Source organism: Bufo bufo, chromosome 6 (assembly GCF_905171765.1).
Source record: "Bufo bufo chromosome 6, aBufBuf1.1, whole genome shotgun sequence".
Lineage (NCBI taxonomy): Eukaryota > Metazoa > Chordata > Amphibia > Anura > Bufonidae > Bufo > Bufo bufo.
Window position 1 is genome coordinate 165,728,557 of NC_053394.1, and position 18,047 is coordinate 165,746,603.

The window sequence follows — 18,047 nt, forward strand, 5'->3', positions numbered from 1 at the left end:
AGCTCAAGCAAGATGGCAGCCCCCATAATAATGTTCAGGAAATTAAAAAAATCTGTGATCATAAAAAAAAAAGAAAAAAAGGGAGATGTGTTACTATCTGGTTTTAATTGGCTAATACAATTTTTGGTGACACATTTCCCTTAAGGTATTTTATAATGTGATTACTTCCATTACATGTCGCTCATTTGAGGTTAAAGGGTTATTCCCATCTCGGTCTTTCATAGCACCGGGCAGGGGTAGGCAGAATTACAGAAATGGCTATGGAAACAGCTTGCTGTGCTACGATGTTTGTGCACCTCCCATTTACTTTTATGGGATATTTCTATAAGTCTGTCCACCCCTATCTGGCACTTTCTGTGTTTATTACCATCTTGGACATGAAAGGCTGAGATGAGAATAATCCTTTAAGACTACCGAATGGTTGTTCACCCACCTACCACTTATCCTTTGTAGGAGAGAAGGTTGATGGGAAACCCTATTGTCAACTTAATTTTTTTTCTATTTCCTTGGCAATCCAACATATTTTTAGAGACAAACTGGAGAGCAAAAATGACATGATAAGGCTACTACCTGCACATATACAATCATACCACCATACAAACCATACTTTCACACTATTACTTAAAGGGTTTTTTAAACTGATCACCTATCCTCTATCAGTATCTGATCAGTGGGCATACTACACATGGGACCCTGCCGATCAGTTGTTTGAGAAGGCACCGATGCTTTGATGACTGCGGTGGCCTTCTCCGTGCTTGCCAAACACAGCTGTCACATAGTGATGTGGGAGGGAACACCACACGGACAACAGGAGGGAAGGGAAAAGGAACTAGGCCTCAAAGCTAGGGTAAGGAAAACAGACACCACCTATTGAAACCCTAATCTTAGCCCTAAATCCTATCCGTATGAACGGACCTTGAGGGTAGGAATGTTCATACAATGGAAACTGAGACCCTGGAAACCCTGAATTTCCCTGGAGTAGTGTCTGGGCTTGAGACAATCTGTTCCTTCCAATATGAAAGAACAAGCGTCTTCCTGAGGCCTAGTCACAAAAGACAGAACAAAATATAAAAGGGAAGTTTAACACTTAAGTAAATGGATGAGCAGGAACTCAGAAGAGGACCATACACCAGCACTTTCAATACCAAACTGAAGCTATCAACCGCATAGCATGATGGGTGAAGCCAGACTAAATAGGGGAATTGGAATGACCACTAAGCTACACCTGAGACAAGAGATGTGGTCTTTACCAGCAACCACACTTAAACCAGTGAAGCCAAATAAGCTGTCAGATCATATCACGTTCAGCCAGTCTCTTAGATCTTCTGATACCTGTCACGTTAGAAACCGTGACAACAGCGCTGTAAATTGCATAGTAGCTGTGCTTGGTATTACGCTCAGCCTCATAGAAGTGAGGACTCCCACTGATTAGATACTGATGACCTATCCTGACTATAGGTTATCAGTATCAAAATCCCAGAAAACCCCTTTAATTTTACCTCTGCATAATGACTGAATCCCAGCACACCATGAGCACATACTAACGACACATCAGTGATCAATTCCATCATCATCAGTAATCAATTCCATTATACTATGAGCACGTATTATAACTATTTAATAATACTAATGGTTGTAAATAAATAAAACAATTATATTCAGTGATGGTAGACAAAAAGTGTACTGGGTGACCAATAGTGGTTTAGAGAGATCCAGAGGCAGCCCCATCAGGTGCCATCCTGTGGGACCCTGCAGAACAACACTGGGAAGTAGACAGTAAGACACTTTAGAGTACTTGGGTTGGGATAGGCTAAGCTGATGATGTGAAAGGTTGTTGCTGAAGCGGCTAGGTTTACAGTGGCCCCCCTTCTGAGTATAAGAAGATGACATCTGTGGCATGAGGCCTTGTTAAAATGCTTGTAATTTAAAGACTATTGGGAGTGGGTTCCAAAGAGCAGTGTGCAGTTAACACAGTCCCAGAGGTGTCACGTCAACACTGAACCAACCAACGAGAAAAAAACAATAACCCCATAGAAAATGAGAGAACACACATATAAAATATATATGTAGTTTATTAAGACACAATACAATTAATATGACACGAAGGCACAAGGTAAAGGACAGTGGGACGCCCCGTGTAATGGGACCGTAAACAACCACCCTTACATATACCCGACTAACAGGGAAAAAGTGTCATAAACACTAGGTGTAAAACCGCATAGGGATGGGAGAACAGTAGATTCGCCCAAAGTGACATATAAACATATGTGTGTTGCATACATGTAGAGGATCAATAAGGTCACACATAGCAGACTTGCCCACCACCCAGTGGCGGATTACAATAGGGACGTTCGGGTCGGCAGCCCCGGGCCCAGCACCGCTGGGGGGCCCAACGCCGACCCGAACGCCCACATACTGCGGCGGGGCACGGGAGCGCATAGCTCCCTGTCCCATCGCCGATCACCGCCATAGGCTTCAGGCTGCACATAGGCCTGAGGCCTATGCGGTAGTTAAATCCCAGCACAGGCATGCGTGATGACGTCATCGCGCGCCTGTGACGGGACGCAGCACTGCCTCATCCCACCTTCCTCTGCGAGCCTGGCCCTGGACATATCCTAGGTGAGTATTTAGCCTAGGTGAGTATTTAGCTTTTAATTTTTTTTCATTTTTTATTTTTTTATTTCATGTGCCTACTTTGGGGGACATGTGGGGGGTGGGGGACATACAGTAGGACATATTAAGAGACATCGAGTACATGCGGAGGGGGAGAATGTGGGGGCTGTGGGGTCAAATTATTATGGGAGGGAATACTATGTGGGGGCAAATTACTATATGGGGCAGTGTGGGGGCAAATTATTATGGGAGGGACTACTATGTGGGGGGAAATTACTATATGGGGCAGTGTGGGGGCAAATTACTATGTGGGGGCAGTGTGGGGGAAACTATTGTGTGGGGGCAGTGTGGGGAAAATTGCTATGTGGGGACAGTGTGGGGTAATTTCTATGTGGGGACAGTGGGGTAATTTCTATGTGGGGACAGTGTGGGGAAAATTGCTATGTGGGGACAGTGTGGGGTAATTTCTATGTGGGGACAGTGGGGTAATTTCTATGTGGGGACAGTGTGGGGAAATTGCTATGTGGGGACAGTGTGGGGTAATTGCTATGTGAGGACTGTGTGGAGAAATTGTTATGTGGGGACAAATTACTATGTGAGGGCAAATTAGTATGTGGGGGAAACTATTGTGTGGGGGCAGTGTGGGGAAAACTATTTTGTGTGGGGACAGTGTGGGGAAATTGCTATGTGGGGGCAAATTACTATGTGGGGGCAGTGTGGGGGAAATTACTATGTGGGGGCAGTGTGGGGGAAATTACTATGTGGGGGCAGTGTGGTGAAAATTACTATGTGGGGGCAGTGTGGTGGAAATTACTATGTAGGGGAAATTACTGTGTGGGGGCAAACTACTATATGGGGGCAGTTTGGGGGAAATTACTGTGTGGGGCAAATTACTATGGGGGATTACTATATGGGGCAGTGTGGTGGAAATTACTATATGGGGGTGTTGCTATTGGGGAGGCACTGTAGGGGCAATTCTATTATTTTTGGGGACACTATACAGGGATTATTGCCTGGAGCACAATAGAGGGTGGTATTATTACTGGGGGCACTCTAGGGGACATTATAGCTGCTGTGGACACTATAGGAACATTTGGGGTCATTTATCAAACTGGTGTAACGCAGAACTGGCTTAGTTGCCCATAGCAGCCAATCAGATCTCACCTTTCATATTTGACAGCTCTTTTGGAAATCCAGTTCTACTTTACACCAGTTTGATAAATGACTATAATTATGTCTATTAGGGTCACATCTTTTCAGCAGTATAGTACCTTGGACATTGGGGAGCAAAACGGGCACAGTATTGGGGGTGGCAGCAGGATGACACTGTGGGGACACCAGGATGAGGAGGTTGATGGAAAAATTGAGAAATCTAACGTGTCTGTGTTACAAACTATAGAGACGAGATGCGGCTGAAAGAATTTGCCATGGTTGTTTGGGTCAAATGGAGGAGAAGAGGAAAAAGAAGGTCTACATGACAGGAGATTACACTTGATGTAAGAGGTATGTGGTGCTGTATTCTCCTCCATGTATTTTTTATTATAATTATATGTATTTTAAATTTGGCAACTAAATTTTTCAGTTTTGGACCCAATTTGGGGTATTTTTTTTAGTCTGAAGATGTCATGGCCTAAGAAGAGACGGTGGCGCTCATAAAGCACCGCAGCCTCTTCATACAAAAAAAAACTAAACTAAAATAGAGGTAGGGGCCCAAGTTGGGTAGACAGCTCCGGGCCTATCATGCACTTAATCCGCCCCTGAGTGTGCCCCAGAGAATCCTTGTGCCGTTTTCCTTTTCACTTATGCGAGCCTGCCCAGGGACGACATAACCGTGAGTAACCAGAACTGTAAACTATTGCTCACACCATGACCTCACACATAATTCCCCTGCAAGGTCTGGCATACCGCACCTTTTCCTACCGCTGTATGAGCATGCCACTGGATATGTCCTCCTGTAGTCCATCTTCATCGAGCAAGAGTATGCTAGTTTCTCTCTTTCTATGGTGGTCTCAGATCAGTGCCACAAAACCACGCCTGCAGGCGCAACACACAAATACAGTACATCTTGTTGCACAGAATGCTAGCTGTCAGGAGGGATCCATATTCTGTAGATTAGTCATTAGTGCATCATCTCTGTTTTCTCTCTTTACCCTCCCTGCCTGCTGGGTTATCACAGGCTGTAGTATCTCCATCGTGTCCAGGGACAGTGCTGATAACAGGAGTGTGCTGGTCAGGGAGGTTAGTAACTGGGACATCTGTGCTGCAGAAACATTGCCAGTGCTAAAAACAAGCCGATTCAGGTTGGGGAGGTCAGTGACAGCATTGCTGTGTGAAGAGTTATAGTCAGCCTGCACTGGGGCCATCTGTGAAGCGTGCTGTCCGGAGGGGGGCCCTCAGGTACTTCATTACACACCGAGGCAACTTACCCTATCAGAGGTTAAGCTTCGCTTCTGCCCTGCCCCTCACTCTCTATGCTCTTTCTCAAGCAGAGAGACAGAATACACATAGGCAGCGCGGCTGGGGGCAATGCATAAACGCTAAGTATCTCTGCAGTAGGCTAGTCCGACGCTGCATTCCTTTCATAAATTAAGACGGCCTGACAAAAGCCCCTCTTCAGCTCGGGCCTAAACAGTTGCTTCCCTGGTAGCTACGCCACTGAGCGCTTCCATCTGTTTTGATGGAAGCGCTCATAGCAGCGCAGTGGGCCCCCCCAGGAGAGGCGGGCCCCGGCATTTGCCCGGGTATGCTGCGTGTTTTGACGCCAGCCCTGCCTGCACTGGCCTACAGTTACATATTTATCCTGTGACCGCCTAATGTACCTCCAGCCACGGAATCCAAAATTCTTTGCTGGTAGGTGAACGCCTATTGGCTAATTTTTGGGGCCTGTACTGGCCTACAGTTACATATTTATCCTGTGACCGCCTAATGTACCTCCAGCCACAGAATCCTACAAAGTTGTGTGCTGTCAGGTGAATGCCTATTGGCTAATTTTTGGGGCCTGTCCTGGAGTGGCAAGTTCTCAGTACAATACTTAGTGCACCAATCACTAATATCTCATGAGACCTTATAAAATGTGAAGTTGTGTGTACCGCGAAAAAATAAATCGCATCATTAGGGATTTTCGCAATGGCGCTTTTTAAAAAAACTCGATCTGCATATACAGCGATTGTTATAACATGCATGTGAAATGTGAAATGTAATCAAATACACTGCAATACATTGAAGGGCAGCATGGTAGCGTCTGACGAAAGGCTCCGCCCCCCCCTCCCCTGCTGCTCGCTGGTTACCCGGCCCGTCCGCTTGCTTCTGCCCGAGGCGTTTGCCGGGGGACGCCGATGGTGATCTAGACGCCGCCTGGCCGGTCCGGTCTGCTTGCCTGTGAAGTAGACGCTGCCTGTCTTGTCTGGTCTGCTCGCCTGCTGCCGCCTCGATGCGCTTGCCGGGGACACAGACGCTGAGGTTGTTGCGGATACCTGGGCGCTGACTTCTGCTGGTCTGATGAGTCTGCTGTGGATGCCGATGCCGTGGTCGTTCCTAGGGTGGTGAGTCCCTGGTCTGGAGGAGCTGAGGATCAGAGGAGGTTGTTTGTCCCGCCCCCCCCCCCCCTCCCTGGATGTTCCCTGGAGGGTCTTAACTGTGAGGGTCTGAATTGTTAGTTTAATGCCACTGAGGGGCGCTGTTGGTAATGAGCGGCCGCCTAGAGTGAAGTCCACTGTCCTGAAGACCGCTTGGATGCCCCCCATCCTATAATCAATCTAGTGATATTGTTAAAGGGGGTGAAAGAAGAAGTGGAGGAGAGGGTGAGGGAGAAGGAAGAAAAAAAAAAGGAGAAAAAGAGAGGGGTTGGAAGCTGGAGTGTGGAGAGTGGAAATTGGAAGTTGTTATTTAAAACTTTGAAGTACTTGTATGTGGGGATTGAGTGTCCTTTTGAGCGTTCTTTGTGGGAGGAAGAAAGTAACAAGTGAGATAAGAAGGAAAGAAAGAAGGAAAAAATAAATAAAAGGGGTGAAGATAACTAGACGGTTGTGGACTACAGAGTACAGTGATCGTTGTATTTATATTTATACCCCTATCGTAATTTCGATCTTGACCTTTGAATCTAACCCTCTGAAGAAAATCTTTCCATAGGACTTACTACAAGACTAACCCCCTCTAACACCTCCAAACTCTCCCGGACTAACCAGGGATTAACTCGTTCTAATGTAGCTTAACCCTCTCACTAAAGGTACAAGGCTGGCACTTGTTTTTTTGAATTTGCAACCTTTCCTTCTCTCCTCTTTTGACCAAACGAGCTCGGATCGCTGGACATTGCTTCTTCGGAGTTAACGTATGTGATACTTCTGGACACTAGGAAAACGTCTATAACTCCACTGCTGGACTTTTTTTTTTCTCCTATTATTAATACCCTTTCTTTCAAATAATCTTTTTCCTTCTGGTCTAAGCTGTAATATACGGCTGTGTCTAATTGGATTGTTTGTTACAATATGTTATCATATTGCAAACTCTAGAGTTATTATATGTTAACAGATTTAATGTCTCTGAATAAGACGATTCTACATCTGTATTTGCGAGAGAATGGTTGGGAAGGGTTGTGACAGTGCTGGGTGAAGAGAGAGGAGGAGAGGAGGGAGAGAAGGAAAATAAGGGAAAAAGGTAGTGGAGGAGGTAGCGAGGAAGAGGGAAGGGGAGGAAGGAGTACTGGAAAAGGGAAAAAGAGATAAGAGCTAGTTTAAAAATGCCCCCTAAGAAAAAGGAGGAACAGCGTGGCCCTACAGGTGGTAGTGGTAGGAGATTAGTAACAGGGTTAGAGACTGTGTCTAAACAACAGGGTTTAAATGAATTTCTGGTCCCAAACTCCCCAGGTTCTAGTTCTCTACAGAAAGAAAAAGCTATAGATGTAGAGTCCCAGGTTCTGACGCAGGAGAATGGATCTTCGGGTGGAGTGGGAGAGCGGGGACCCTCTACGGTATTTACAGAGGTAGATGTATAAATGATGAAGGACATATATTATTCTCGGGGATGGAACATGTAATGGGGAATATAGTGATACAGATCGGGGCAGTGCAAACTGATATCAGTGTAATACGGGATGAGATGGAGAAAATAAGGCAGCGATTACATGAGATGGATTTCCGCTCAGGAGCTCTTTGTTCAGAATCTAGAGAAGGAGGTTGTATCTTTAAAACAGATGAATAGCAAGATGGAACAAAAAATTTATAAATCAAGAAGATAGAGCGAGAAGAACAAATATAAGATGTGTAGGGATCCCACAACGGGCAGAAGGAGATAACTGTATCGAATTTATGGAGAGATGGATAAAGGAGAACTGTAGGGAGGGTACTCTTTCCCCTTTGTTCGCTATCGAAAGAGCACATAGGGTCCCCACAAAAAAGAGGGTACCAGGGGACTATCCCAGACATATGTTGCTTAAATTCTTACTTGCTAAGGATCGAGATACAATACTGTCTGATGCTAGAACCTCCGAAAAATATCAGATACATGGTGAAAAGATAAGACTCTTCCCAGATTACTCAGCTGACACCAATGCACTTAGAAAAGAGTTAATAATTGTTAAAAAGAGACTAAGGGAGGCAGGTTTGAAGTATAGTCTACTTTTTCCGGCACAATTAAGGGTGGAATACAAAGGAAGGATTGATTTTTTTCAGACACCACTTGAGGTTAGCGAATGGACGGATGGGATGGGCCTTTGAGGGGGGTATGAGGGGGGTATAAGGAGCCATTATGCTAAGTAATAGAGCCGCCCCGACTGCTGATAATCAGAGAGGGGGGCTATTTAGGGGAAGGGGGAGGTAATTTGGAGAAGACGGAGAGAGGGGACTTTTTTTTTATTTTTATTTTTTTCTTCCCTCTCTGCTAGATGGTTAGGATTCTTTTCATTGAACGTGAAAGGTTTAAGAGAGAGAGTAAAGAGATATGCTATCCTTGAGTGAATGAAGAGATTCTTGCCTCCAAGAGACACACCTAGATAAAGAATCCTTAAGGTGGTTGGAGAAGAGATGGATAGTGGAAGGGTGCCATTCGGTATACACTACTTACTCAAGAGGGGTCTCAATTCTGATACATAATAAGATCAAATTTGAGTGTGTTGCATACGAGGCCGACGACTGTGGTAGGTACCTCTTCTTACAATGCATTATAGAAGGGGTTAAAAGAGTAATCTCAAGGGGGGGGGGCGTGGCTTGCCGCTGACCTGCATGGCCGCACGTTAGAGGAGCTCCGACATCACCTCAGGTTTTATGCTGCATATCACCCTCTTTCTGCCCCATTCTGTGGATAAATAATCTGGTGATAAACCACATGATGACCAGAGGAAGAAAGACGAACAAGGCGCAGGGCAAACTGGACTTCTACTTCGAAAAAGACCGGGAGCAGTCCGGAGCGCTCATGGAGGAAGGCACGAACCTACCCGTCTCACAGCAGAAGCCTCCGTCCCCGGCTCACAAGATGGGAAACGCTGCTGCCGATGCAGAGATCAACCAGCATGCCCCACAAAAGAAACTGCCGTCATCCTCAGACAGCGGATCCAGATTTTCCCCGCTGACGTGGGAGGCTACAGGAGGAGAAGGAGACTCAGTGGAGAGGGAGGCGCCATCTTTGCCAGCCGAAATTCCCGCCACGCAACAATCCATGGCGGCAGCACCAGACGACATCAATGAGGTAAATGCATTAGTCTCACATACCTCTGTACTTCCTGACGCCCTCACAGACACTCTCTCCTCTATAGAGACTTCAGATGAGCCTGCATCTGGCTCGTTAATTAAGAACCTGCTGTTAGCGCTTAATAAGTTGCTGCATCAAGACATCACCAAGCTGTATACCCCTCTTCACACACAGCTACAAGATGTCTCCAGCAGAGTGGATCACATCGAGCATAAGATGGGGGAATATGCTAACTCCCACAATCAGCTTATTGATTCTCACTATGAGCTCACAGAGGAAGTAGAAGCACTAAGGGCAAAAGTTACTGACCTGGAAGACAGATCAAGAAGAAATAATATAAAGTTTAGAGGCATTACAGAAGAAATTCCGTCTGCTGATCTGTCTGCATTCCTACAGACTTTATTAAAAAAGCTGCTTCCAGGCTGTGAACCAAGAGAGCTGGTGATCGACCGTGCGCACCGCATAGTTAAACCCAAGCATATTCCAGATTCCGTACCCAGGGATGTGCTGGCACGGATTCATTTCTTTCACGTCAAAGAAAGGGCCATGGCGGCTGCCAGGTCTCTGAAAGAACTTCCCTCACCATATCATCAAATCAAAATGTTTACAGATCTCTCTGCTACTACTCTTCGCATGAGAAGGCAGCTACTACCTATTACTTCTGCTCTAAGAGATAATAATATCGCCTACCGCTGGGGATTCCCAGTGAAGTTGCAGATAACCCGAAATGGAAAGCTACACAACATCTCCTCGGTCACAGAAGGGACACGCTTGCTGTTTGAATGGGGGATCTCAATTTCCACCAACCACCGTCCAGCAGAAAATGAGAAGCAAAAGCACATGTCTGCGGAGTGGAAAACGGCGAATAAACCACGCTGACAGGCGAACGAGGACACTACTCACACTCACCTTTACACCTGAGGTGGTCAGTAGTTGCCACCAGAGACTTCCTATGACAGGTTGTTACCCCCAAAGGAAACGCAACCAACCGTTTTTGTTGATTGCTTATTCTCTAATATGTTTGCTCCTTTATCTTATAAGGTGCAACTGTTTTCTGTTGTTTTTCTCTTTCATTTTTGTTCTTTTCACTTCAGCACATTCTTTTAGGTACATCAACTGTCGCCGGTACTCACCTGCATATGTAACGATGATTCTATATTGCATTTGGGCTCAAAGGTACTATCCCCTAAATCTTTTGATGAAGGTACATGCAACTCCCCCTAGCAATTTGTGCCAATATCATGCCGCTTAAACTCGCATCCATGAATGTTAAGGGTCTGAATAGCCCACTCAAATGCTCATTGATGTGGAAGGAGGCCATTTCCCAAAGATCTGACGTTTTCTGTGCGTCGGAGACTCATCTTGTGGCCTCTGATGCTCACAGAATGCACCATCCTAAATTTCCGCACATCTTCCAAGCAAATTGCGCAAAAAAGCAAAGGGGAGTGTTATTGGCTATCAAAGACACAGTCGCCTTTAATCAAACAGAGATTGCCATAGACCCAGGAGGCAGGTTCATAATACTAGCGGGTACTATCAACAGTGTACAGTATACAATTGTGGCAATTTAATAATTTATGCACCGCATAGGCATCAGGTTTCCTTTTTTAATAAGCTTATGAACAAGATTGGCAAACTTAGAAGAGGACATTTCAATACAATACATGACTGCCAATGGGATACCACCTCCTCATCCACCTGGAGATCCCATTCTCTAGCGAAATTCCTATGTAAGCAAGATTTGTATGATATCTGGCGCATCCTACATGAATCTGAAAGAGATTATCCGTTTTTCTCCCCCAGACATAAAATGTATTCTAGAATTGATCCGTTTTTAATTTCCAGGTCTCTCCTGCCATGCTCCATCTCCGGATCCATTGATACTATCACATGGTCGGACCATGCTACCATCAATTTAACACTTACAGAAAAATTTTAGCCATCGGTGTCTCCCCAGTGGAGGAACAATGAGTATCTCATGACACATAAAAGGTACCAATCCGAATTCTCCAAAGAATTACAGGAGTTCTTCGCTCTAAACGCGGGTTCTGTAAAGGACTCAGCTATCTTATGGAATGCCCACAAAGCATTCATTAGGGGTATTTTTTATCAAACTAGGTAGCCGCTTCAAAAAAGAGAAAAAAGATTCACAGATCTCATGTCTGAGATTAGACGCATTGAGTCACTTAATAAGAGAGATATCTCACCTTCCCTAATAGACAAAATAAGACAGCTGCGTACCCAGCTAAATGAGTGCCTTTTGCTTAATTATGAAAAGAGTATGAGATCTTTGAAGGTTCAATATTATTCGCAGGATAACAAAGCTAGCAAACTGCTAGCCCGTAGACTAAAAGCCAGAACGTACAAAACCAAAATCCCTTTCCTGATAAAAGATGCTACAGGAGCAAAAATATATGACCCTAAAAGCATAGCCAACAAATTCAGGGATTACTACTCCTCTTTATATAACCTAGCTTCCTCCAATGTTCACATCCCCTCTCAAGAAGAGGTTAACAGGTTTTTAGACTCTGTATCTTTGCCTCGCATGTCTGAAGAACAAGCAAGATGTACAAAAAAAGAGCAAGGATTTAACAAGGTAAAAAAATCTCATTTTATTAATTATAAATCACATGGACATTACAGGTGAGACTCAAAAGGGACAGAACATTGAGACTGGGCCACAAAAGGGCTCTGCAATGTGGAGAATCACAATGGGGGATAATGTGACCATATACAGCAGGTAACAGACAATTAACAGAAGCTGTGAATATTGGAGTAGTTGCGGGTGCAATTGCAAGAAGAACAAGCAAGATCCATATCTATACCTTTCTCCAACGAGGAAATAAAGAACACTATTAAAACACTTCCCTCTCACAAAGCCCCAGGTCCAGACGGATTATCTACCCAATACTATAAAACATTTATGCCTGAGCTGATACCCCATCTGCGTAACATATTAGAAGATATTCGCTCTACAGGCCACCTCCCAAAGGAAATGCTAAACGCTACAATAGTGACCCTTCCTAAACCGGGAAAAGACCCCCATTTATCCCCAAAATTTCCGCCCCATATCCCTCTTAAACACCGACACTAAACTTTACACCAAACTTTTAGTAAACAGATTGACCTCGATCATCCCACAATTAGTGACAATTGACCAAGTTGGCTTTGTCCAGGGTAGATGTGGCTCTGACAATACGAGACAAATAGTAAATATCCTGGATTTTGTAAATAAACAAAAACTACCTTCAACGCTAGTGGCCTTAGATGCAGAAAAGGCTTTCGACCGTGTAAGCTGGTCCTTTGCATTTTCAGTGTTGGGCAGAATGGGATTTACAACGGAAATCATCTCCATGATAAAAGCATTATAAACAGAGCCTACGGCAAGAGTCCTTGTCAATGGCACTATGTCTGACGAATTTGCCATAACAAATGGAACCAGGCAAGGCTGCCCCTTATCTCCCATCATCTTTATTCTCACTATAGAACCTTTAGCACAGGCGATTAGACAGAGCACACACATTCAAGGGGTGAACATAGGAGGGCTAGACCACCGCATATCCTTGTATGCAGACGACATTATATTGTCTCTCACTGACCCCCCTAATTCCCTAACCGCGGCACTGAAAATTATAGAAAACTTCGGCACCCTCTCTTATTACAAACTTAACCTAGATAAGTCTCAAGTATTGCCCTTACAAATTCCGGACGAAACACGGAAACAAATGAAACGGCAATTTCCACTAGACTGGCAAGACCAAAAGATCAAATACCTAGGGATATATATCACCACACAGATTGGGTCCCTCTATACTGCTAATTACATCCCATTGATGGCGAATCTGGATGCGGAGATGGATCAATTAACCAAATGTGAAGTGTCTTGGTTGGGGAGGATCGCATCATATAAGATGCTTATACTTCCGAAATTGTTGTACCTATTCAGGAACCTTCCGATCACTTTACCACAGATCTTCTTCCATAAAGCGCATCTGGCCCTAAAAAACTTTGTCTGGAATAAAAGAAAACCCCGTATAGCCTATAGCATTCTGGTAAGGGATAGGAAAGCTGGAGGCCTAGGTCTTCCCAATATCAAACACTACAATCTTGCCACCCAGATCTCACATTTGAGACATTGGTGGGCGAATGCCCAAACATACCCCTAGGTGTCTATCGAATCCGCCTTGTCCCCATCTCATAATCTAAAAGCCCTTCTCCTGGCTACCTTATGCACACCATTTAAAATACCCAAAGATATACCATGCAGCGTCTCAGCTTCCCTGATCAACTGGAAAGAGTATCATTCAGAGGGGTCAGATGGGGAAAAATCAATATGCAAATGGAACCACATAGAATTCCTAGAGATATGCATAGCAGACATAGACCTGTCCTCATGGAGGAAAAAAGGGCTAAATAAGATTTCTGACTTGTATATGGGTGACCAAGTGTGCAGTTTTGAACACATTCACCATGTATACGATATTTCCAATCGTGATTTTTATAAATACCTCCGCATTAGACACTTCCTGACTTCTAATGCCCCGCTTGTTGTAAAAGCTGATCACCAGATATTTAAATCCTGGTCTCAAGCAATTCCAACAAAGAAAGGCATAAAACCCTTATATGCCGCATTGGGAGATAAAGAGGTATTTGTGAAAACCACCCCTTTTAAATCATGGGAGCTTGAAATACAACTACCGATTGATAAGGCTCAATAGACATATGCCCTTCAATTTGCTGCCAAATGTTTTAGATGCACTCTCCATTATGAGTCATATATGAAAACAGTCTTACGATGGTACAACACCCCGGATAGACTCAGCATAATATACCCAGGTTCATCGCACCTTTGCTGGAGAGGATGTGTATGCAAAGGTACATTGCTTCATATTTTGTGGCAGTGTCCTCTTCTAAATAACCTGTGGAAACAGATTTTTGTGATAATTTCTGACCTGACCGGAATCTCAACACCACCAACCCCACTACTAGCATTGCTCCTGATTGATATAGGAAGGTTCCCACCATCTCACCGAGTGAGTGTAGCACACCTCCTTATATCAACTAAGATAACTATAGCCAAATATTGGAAGTCACAGACAATCCCCACGGCTAAAGAAATAATTGACAGGGTAGACAAAACCCACTCATATGAAAGGATCCTGGCATATAACTTTCCACCCTCTTTGAAGTTTGATAAAGCATGGCAAAGCTGGGGAGGCTATAGAGCAAAGCTCCAATTGACCTGACTCAGTGTATCAACCTCCCACCCGAGTATAACGATTCTTGTTGTTGCTGAACAAAGTGTAATTGTACCTAACACGCTGATATGCACGTACCTAACTTGATCTATTTGCTTTCATGTATGTTCTCCCATATATTGTTTCTGTTCTCCCCCCTCCTTCCCTCCCAATCCCTCCCCTCTACCCTTCTTCATTCTCATACTTGATTATGTCAATTTGCTCAACGAAATACAGTATAATTGTATGCCGGTACTTTAATACCGATAATGTATGTCAATGATTTCTTGAAAAAATTGAATAAAAAAACTATTGATTACAAAAAGAGTAATCTCAAATATATATATTCCACCACCATATAAGCCAGGTGTTTTGTATGAATTACATAGATTCATGTTGTATAGACAAGAATGCATAATGATTGCGATAGGAGACTATAATGCTGTAATGGACCCACTCAGGGATAGAATGTCTAGCAGAGGGGGAAGAATACAAAATGTAGATTTGTTTAAACTGGCCTTGGAATTTAACTGGATTGATGTTTGGCGCTATCAGAATCCGGAAGAAACCATGTATTCCTGCTATTCTAAATCACACCAAACCTGGTCAAGAATAGATATGGTCTTGGGAAATAAAAATCTAATGTCTCAAAACAGGATTAAGATAAAGTATTTGCCTATGGCTTTATCCGATCATAGTGCGGTGGTAATGGAACTGGATTTGAATAGAAAGAATAACTTGCCAATGTTTAAGTTTAACGCGCATTGGTTATCATTGATTTCAGATAAAGAGAGTATAATGGAGGAATAACATTTTTTTTTCCAGGAGAATAATAATTCCACTAACAGATTGATAGTTTGGGATACCGCTAAGGCATACTTGAGAGGATTGTTGTTTAAAAAGGTGAATTACTGGAAGAAAAGTACTAAGGAAAGAGGTAATGCATTGGAAAAAAAAATTAGAAGAAGCAAGAATAGCACGTATAATGAACCCCACTGAATACAATAGGAAGGAATGGGAGGAGGAACAGGAAAAGCTAAAAATATACCAGTTAGATAGAAGTAGGAAAGAATTGCTCTTCCAAAGGTTTCGGTTAGCCTCAGAGGGAGAAAAGGTTGGTAAAATTTTAGCAAGTATTGTAAAAAATCAAAGAGGGAAATCTTGGATAGGGGTGATTAGAGATAATATGGATGAAATAATCAGTTCACCGGAAGGAGTTAAAAAAGTTTTGGTGGACTATTTCCAGGAACTTTATAAGTCTAGGGTGCAATATTTAAAAATAGATTTGGACTTATATTTAGACCAGATTGCCTTGAGAGAGATGTCTCAGGCCCAAAAGGATTACTTGGAAAAATAAATATAAATTTTAGAAATTAACGAGGTTTTGGGTAAGGTGAATCTTGCAAAAACACCAGGGTGTGATGGCCTCCCCTTTGAAATATATAAGACTTTTACCCAGGTGTTAATACCAGAATTAAAAATAACATTGAGTGAGGCTCAAAAAATAGGGGATTTACCAGACTCCATGAAAGAGGCAATTATTACATTAATTCCAAAAAAGGGTAAAGAACAATTAGACCCCGGGTCATATAGACCAATATCTTTGTTAAACACGGATGTTAAAATTTGGGCAAAAGTCTTGGCAGGTAGGCTCTCTAAGGTGATCAAAGGTATAATCCATGAAGATCAGACAGGTTTTATACCCGGTAGAACGATATATTCAAATATAAGAAGGTTGTACCTTAATATTGAGGCTAATAGAACAGAAACTGGTGAGAAAGCTATAATTTCACTGGATGCTCAAAAGGCATTTGATTGTATTAAGTGGGAGTATTTATGGGCAGTCTCAAAAAGGGTTGGCATAGGGGAGGGATTTATAAGATGGATTCAGCTTATATATTCCAACCTGAGGGCTAGGGTGATGGTGGATGGGAGCTTGTTCCTGCCTCTTGCCCTGTATCGGGGCACTAGGCAGGGATGCCCTCTCTCCCCATTACTATTTGCCATCGAGCCCCTGGCAAGTATAATAAGAAATGATAGGGAGTTTAAAGGTTTTCAATATGTGGAAGGAGACGAAAAATTATTAATGTATGCTGATAATATTTTATTATTTATGCACAATATTGGGGATCAGTTTAATAGAGTAATAGATATAATAGATAAGTTCATTTTTTTTCTGGTTTAAATATTAATTGGGGGAAATCCCATAAGATGTTATTGGGAGATGGTCAATCACAGAAGGACTCAAGGGTGCATGTGCTTGAGAAACACCAGAGTTTTAAATATTTAGGTATACAAATTTCCGGAAATATAGAAGAATATGAAAAGTTAAACGTACTTCCCCGTAATAAAAGAACTTAGAACTGAAATACACATCTGGAAAATATTACTCCTGTCAATTCAGGGTCGGGTAAACTTAATAAAAAAGATTTTTCTTCCAAAAATACTTTGTCTTACAAAATGCCCCATTGAGATTGCCACAGAAGATTTTTAGGTTATTAGATAGCCTAATGGGGGATTTTATTTGGAAAGGTGCTATCCCTAAGATAAAAAAATTAAGTGCTTCAGCTCCCAGTAAGAGAGGGTGGATTGGCGGTTCCTAACTGGTTTTTATATTATTTAATAACACAATATAGTCAGATAAGAGGTAGTCTGAATGGTTTAGTGGGAAGACAGGAATTAAATAATTTGGGTTGGAGAGGGGAATGGAATCACTTAGAGGTATTGGAATCTGGCATACTAGGGAAAAATATTATAGGAAATAGAATACGGAATTCACTGGAGTACATATGGGTGGAAGTTGAAAAAAATTTGAGATTAAAGGTTTTTTGCAGTATACACCTATTTGGAAAAAAAATTATTTAAAGGAATTGCAAACGATTAGGACTTACATCGACTGGGAAAAAAAGGGGATGAAATATCAAGTATTTGAGGAAGATAAACTGAAGGACTTCAATACATTGGCTAGGGAGTTTGGGATCCCCCAAAAGGATATCTATAAATATTTCCAGCTTAGGAATGATTTGACGACAGTGGTGCATGTAGATAAATATAGAAGGGAACAATCAGATAGAATATATCAATTCACCAATGGAGGAGAAAAAAAGAGTAATATCTGCAAAAAGATATGGAATTTTGATGGAGGGGAAAAAAAAAATGGATTACAATACTTGCTAGAGGAAAATGGGAAAAAGAACTTCAGTCTTTTACGGAGAAATGGAAAGATGCTCTTAGAAGTTATGCTATGGTGTCGGATAAGGGTTCACATAAGATATCACAGTTTTTTATAGTACATAGATTACACCGATCTCCTAGGATATTGAAGAAAATGGGTGTGAGAACTTCAGATAAGTGCCCAAAATGTAGGGGAGAGAATGCAGATCTTATGCATTGTTTTTGGAGATGCCCCAGACTTTTTAGATATTGGAAAGAGATAGCAGAGATTGTACTAGTATTTTTGCATGTTCAAGTTTTTGAAGATCCAGTAGTTTGTATACTGGGGGCAACTGAACATCT